This window comes from Natator depressus, chromosome 15, assembly GCF_965152275.1.
Source record: "Natator depressus isolate rNatDep1 chromosome 15, rNatDep2.hap1, whole genome shotgun sequence".
Taxonomy (NCBI): domain Eukaryota; kingdom Metazoa; phylum Chordata; order Testudines; family Cheloniidae; genus Natator; species Natator depressus.
Window position 1 is genome coordinate 30787949 of NC_134248.1, and position 6119 is coordinate 30794067.

Below are 6119 nucleotides of genomic sequence, written 5' to 3' on the forward strand. Positions count from 1 at the left end.
TAATTTTTTAAAAAATATTTTAATTATACCAGAGCAAACCCTTGTGTGGACACGCTGAATTTAAACTTGGCTTATACCAATTTAGCTTAAGTCAGTAAGGTATCTCAGTCTCTTTTGAGAAAGCAGAAGGTGGGGAGAGAATGGCAGACTGCTGATTTCTGGTCTGAGACCTGGTAAACCAATATAGATCATCCTGTTCTAAAAAAATAAGTCAGTCATTTTCTGCTCCTTTGCCCATGCATCAGTCTGCAACCTGACCCACAGCGAATGTGTGAAGCTGGGGCTGCAAACTTAATTTGAGAAAGAAGTGACCACACCACCAACTCGCACTTTTAAATACATTTACATCAAAAGATTAAGTGGCCTCTTGCCTCCTGTTCAAATCAGCATTTTGTACTGGAACACCGTTAGGGCTTCAAAGAGAAGCACATACGCCCATGTTTTTTATTGTAACGAAATTGAAGGGAGTATTACATAAGAGTCAGGTCAGACAATGGATAAAACACCTGTGCTTGTCTATACTACTGTATCCCTTGTTGCTACCAGCAGTTCTGGGTTACGGCTACCACATTTGCTACTATAGACAGAGTCTATATGCTACTAGGAAGGCAATGGAGAAACACTGGACAATAGCCCAAAACTGAATTATGGGAACTGCGTTGTCACATTTTGAGGTTACATTACTCTCGTTTGCCACTCCTTCCTCCGCTCACTTTAGGCATCAGCTGTTAATAAAAGCAGCAAAGAGAACACTGCTGCACGCCACAATTTGTCAGTCAGAAAAAATACCAACGTTACAGTACGGATTTAAACCCTCAAAGCCAAAACCAAGTGAATTCACAATCAGGCTCTCCCCTTCATCCTCCCTCCCCGTGCTGAAGTATTAAAACGCATGCATGATGTATGCTCTCCCGCGGTCTGAGAGCCCCGAAATAGGGAGGCACGTAGACACTTCAGCCTGCATGGCCAGCGCCCTTGATTCTGTGCACTTCAGACAAACCCTGAACGTAGCTGGCTTTGGGGAGGAGGGGGAGAGGGCCTCTGGCACAGGAGATTTAGGGGAACTGTGCAGCATTCCCCATTCCCAGCCCTCATTCCGGGTGCTGCGGATCTGCATGCACATGAACTGGGCGTGTTAATGCTGGGCCATACCAGTGCTGCCCAGGAGTGACTGCCAGGCACGGGGAGCACTTACCCCACACCCACACCTGCACCCACCCAGCCCCGGGGCTGAGCCAGCAGGGCTCTGGCCCTACCCCGAGCCCAGTAGCCTGCAGGGTCCCTGCCAGGGCAGCAAAGGGGCAGCGCCAGCCGGCGGAGCGTGGACAGCCCACGCCGGGCATCTCCCCTGCGGCCGGGCGGGGAGAAGGGGGAGGCGGAGGGGCTGCCCCGGCCCGGGCAGGACTGAAACGGACCTAGGAGAGGAAGCGCAGAGGGGGGCACGTAGGAGCTGCGCGCAGGGCAGGGAGCGCACGGAGACAGGGATGCGCAGGGCAGGGGGCGCAGGGGAAGGGGCGCAGGGGGGCTCCAGACGGGGGGGCGCTCCGCGCAGGGGGCGCAGGGGAAGGGGCGCAGGGGGGGCTCCGCGGACGGCACGGGGCGCAGGGCAGGGGGCGCAGGGGGGGGCTCGGCGCAGGGCAGGGGGCGCAGGGACGCGCGCAGGGGAAGGGGCGCGGCGCAGGGGGGGGCTCCGCGCAGGGGAAGGGGCGCGGCGCAGGCCGGGGGGGCTCCCCCTACCTCACTCACCCCCAGCCCGGCCGCGCCCGGAGCCTCCAGCCGCCGTCCCGGAGCAGCGCGAGACGCGGCGACGTCACACGCACGAGGGGCCGGGATCCCCGGGGCAGCCGCCTCCGCCGGGCCCGCAGGGGCGGGGGCTGCGCCCGGGGCCGCCGCCGTGTCCGCGCGCCGGGCGGGGCGGGGCGTGCCCGCGCGCAGCACCCGCGAGCCGGGGGGGGGGGGCGCGCGCACCGACCTGTGGGGGGGGGTGCGCGTGGTCACGCCCGTGTGCCGCGCGCGTGTGTGGGGGTGCGCGCGCAGGGCAGGGAGGTGGGCACGTGCAGTACGGGGGGGGTGTGTGCGCACACGCGTGTAGCTGTGTGCCTGCGTGTGTGCGCGCGAGTGGCCGGCACGTGCCTGCCCTGCCCCCAGCCCCTCCTGGCACGGGCGTGTCGGCTCCGCCCCCCCGCCCCGCCGCGTTACCGGCCGCCGGCCGGCTCTCTCCTGTCCGCCCCGCCCGAGCAGAGCCCCGGGGCCTGACCTACCCCCGTGGTGCCGGGGCCCTTCTCGCCCGTGCCGCGCTGGCCTCGCCGCCCCCCGGCCGCCCCCGCCGCTGCAGGGCCCCGAGCAGGGCAGCGCGGCCGCGGCCGCCGGAGCGAGTGGCCGTCTTCGCTTCCCGCCCAGAGCGGAGCAGAGAAGCCCTGGCCCGAGGCTGCCCTGAGGCCCTCTCTGGGGCTACTGTCCGCTGCTGAAGCCATTTACGGGGTGCGCATGTTCCTGGTTCCACAAGAGCCAGGAACCAGGCTCCTGCTCCTGAGAGCCACATACCGACCCCGTATCTGTTAACGAATGGTTACCTGCGGCGGGCCCATAGCAAGGGGTGTGCCCAGGGCCGAATTAACCTTTTCTGAGCCCCACAGGGCAACGGAGCGTGGCACAGGGGGGAGGCGGGGTTGGTTACCGGAGCAAGGGGCTGGCCAGGGGCAGTGGGTCATGGCAGGGTGGCCCCGCTCCACCCAGCCCATGCACGGGCGCTGTTTACAAACCAGCAGTTGCCAGACGCACAATGGCCCACCCGGCCCCGTGCTGCCAGCGTGCCCCTTCCCCTCGGGGGTGGGCCCAGGCCGTGCCACACAGCCCCGCTGCTGGTGGGGTGAATCCAGCTGGAGAATACACAGCCCCGTGGCTGGCGCTGATCCAGCTAGGACGCTTAGCGAGAGAGTGCTGCTGTGCTGGGTGAGCAGCAGGAGGGGGGAGCTACGCCAAGAATGTGCCTAGCATCTTGGACGGGATCGTACTCAGGGCAGCTAGCCCATTATCTTTAGCGCACTGGTTGTACCAGAGCTAGCACAGGGCTGCCTCCTCGAGCTGCCCAAAGCGCAGGCATTCCACAGACAGCGAGATCGTGGCATCCATCACGCTGCCTTGCATAGTGTCCCAGATGCCTGACCAGGGCCTTGGAACAACCAGAGAAGAGTCTCTGGCTAGAACTACACTCCCACTGACGCTGGTATAACTTACATCGCTCCGGGGTGTGAATAAACCACCGCCCTGAGCGACATAAGTTACGCTGACCTAGGTGCTGGTGTGGACAGTGCTCTGTCCAGACCACCTAGCTACCGCTGCTCATGGGGGTGGATTAATTAAATCAACGGGAGAGCTCTCTCCCGTTGGCTTAAAGCGGCTCCACGAGAAAACTTAAAGAGATACAGCTGCACCACGGTAAGCTGTCTAGTGTACCCTTAGCCTACGTCAGACAATCCATCGCAGGTTGGATTCTACACCACGTTCATCCTGGGGACGGACCTTGCGGAGCTGAATGGGTTGAGACGTAATCAGTGAAGCTTGTAGCCACGTGTCATTTAGTGGAGTTTTAGGCCTGGTCTACACTAGACAGTTAAGTCAGTTTAACATAAAAACTGCCTCAGGTATTGCCCTCGGTTGGTATCAAACCACCCAGACCGCAACTGTTTAAATCTTGCCTTTGGAACGTACGGTCAGAAGGGAAGAGGAATGACATCTGATAACTAAATCCCCTTGTCCAAGTGGTGGTTGCCAAAGGTACAGAGCATACTGTACCATCAGTACCGTCCCTGCGGATTGTCGCTCTCCCGTGGGTTTCGTACACCGTAAGTGCAGCGATTTAACAGGGTTTCCTTTCCCCATCTGCAAGCTTGTCCCTTTTGTGTCATGGGGAGAAATTCACTCTTTGCCACCTGCTTCCAAGTGTCGAACTTCTAAGTGCTCTGCTGGCACTAGGGGCAACAGCAATTACCTGTCAGAAAAACAGACTTGTGCGGCTGGCATGCAGCGTGTGAGCGGCTGGGGAGGGCTTGGGCACAGGCGGGGAAAGCGCTGTATGGCTCCGATGAGATCAAAGCCCCCTAGGAACTGAAAAAAAGGGAAAATGGTGACAGTCCCAGCTGTGCCACTGACTCACGACGTAACTGCGAACCAGTCGCAACTGGTGCCGGTGTTTCAGTCCTCCTCTACAAAATGGGGGTGATACTACTCACCTACCTCCCCTGGGATTAGTGAGCTAACTCAGTGCTCTGAAGTGTGATAAGCAGTGATTCCAAAGCTCTCCGGCGAGAAGAGGAAGAGGTCACTGCACAAAACGCACCAAAAGGGGAGAGGAGGCGATGCTGGAAAAGCAGACTCAGTAGCCACAAACCCATGGTGCTGTGCAGCAAGGGAAAGGGAGGGCTACATCCTGCTCTGGCAGCCTGCACAGCCACCACTGGGCAGAAGCTAGGGCAGAAATTAGCCCCAGAAATGAGAAGCAGAAACACAAGGGACCCAAGCTGGAAGAAAAGCCAAAGAAATGCAAGAGGGTGGTGGAGTGGAGAGAGCTTAGCCTCAAAGAAACAATAGATTGGCTGAGCAGAAGAAACCCAAGTGAGAGACCCAGGCACTGGATGGGGAATTGGTAGGAGAATGGGTCCCAGCTAAACATGAGTTAAGGAGGAAGGTGAAGAAGAGAATAAACACCAGAAAAGAGGAACCGGAACAGTCTGCTGCTCCCTAGAAAAGGGGAAATGGGGCACCAGAAGGCGGGGGGAACATTTGGAGAAGAAATAAAAAGTGCAGAGGAAGAAAACTCCTTGGAGACCAGAATGCTTTCTGACTGATTCTAATGATTAGTGGTACCATTAATTATTTATCGTTTTCAGTCTAAATCAGCCCAGCCAGTTACTGCAGCACTGCAGATTATGGGCCAGAAGCTCAGCTGGTGTGAAGTGGCATAACTCCACTGTGGTCAATACAGCTATGCTGATTTACACCAGCTGAGGATCCGGCTACGAACACCAAGTGTGCTTTTGCTGCTGCAGTGGAAGGGAACAGCTATGGGTGATGCACAGAGGGAGAAACTCACATCAGGTTGGGGTATCCAGAAAAGTTCACCCCATTGTACGTTCCAGGCAGCATTTGGCCATGACCAGAGAGCTGCAGAGTGATAACAGCTTGTTGCCATCAGCCGCTCAGCACAGCACAGCGAGTTTGACTTGAGTTGGTGAGCGTTTTCAGAGGGTGCATATCACCAGGCAGCTCTCTTTAGCGCTTGCCATTCCGAGAGGAGGGTTTTGGACCAACCATTCTTTCATGTTTGTTTTAGCAAGCACAGGAAATCCTGTTGCTATTAAAAACAACACTCGCTAGAGGCCAGGCGGCACTGTCATTATCACTTATAATAACATCTACAACACTCAGGTTTTTATGGGGGATTTTGCTCATTTCATAGAATCGTAGGACTGGAAGGGACCTTGAGAGGTGATCTAGTCCAGTCCCCTGCACTCATGGCAGGACTCAGTATTAGACCATCCCTGACATGTTTGTCTAACCTGCTCTTAAACATCTCCAACGATGGAGATTCCCCCACCTCCCTAGTGTTTCCTAATGTCCAACCTAAACCACCCTTGCTGCATTTTAAGCCCATTGCTTCTTGTCCTCTCCTCAGCGGTTAAGAAGAACAATTTTTCTCTCTCCTCCTTGTAACAACCTTTTATGTACTTGAAAACTGTTACCATGTCCCCTCTCGGTCTTCTCTTCTCCAGACTAAACAAACCCAGTTTTTTTCAATTTTCCCTCACAGCTCATGTTTTCTAGACCTTTCATAATTTTTGTTGCTCTTCTCTGGACTTTTTCCAATTTGTCCACATCTTTTCCCCACAGCACAGAGCAAACCCCACCCTCAAACCCCAACCGTCTGCAGAACCACCGCCTCCCTCCCCAAACGTCCAGCACTGAAGCTCACAGCATTGAGCAGTTTAAACAGGGTGAGAAAGTTAGAGGGGCTAGGAAGTGCCCCGACAACAATCCAGTGCAGAACAGGCTCCGAGGCTGCAGTAGTTGTCTGATTTTTTGTATTGATTTATTTTGCATCACAATGTACAGGACAGCCA

The 6119-nt window shown here is 56.6% G+C and overlaps 1 protein-coding gene across 8 annotated transcripts in view; it reads right to left on the bottom strand.

The window, feature by feature from the left end:
* TPST2 (tyrosylprotein sulfotransferase 2) overlaps positions 1 to 1861 on the bottom strand; it is a 39194-nt gene extending 37333 nt beyond the window's left edge. For 4 of the 8 annotated variants that reach the window (XM_074972574.1, XM_074972578.1, XM_074972573.1 and 1 more), the window contains exon 1: positions 1747 to 1818. The gene's annotated coding sequence lies outside the window, so the exon portion shown is untranslated. Of the gene's footprint in view, positions 1 to 1737 lie in introns of all 8 variants that reach the window. The other 4 variants (XM_074972572.1, XM_074972576.1, XM_074972579.1 and 1 more) reach the window with 2 other exon arrangements.
* Between the last annotated feature and the right edge of the window lie 4258 nt (positions 1862 to 6119).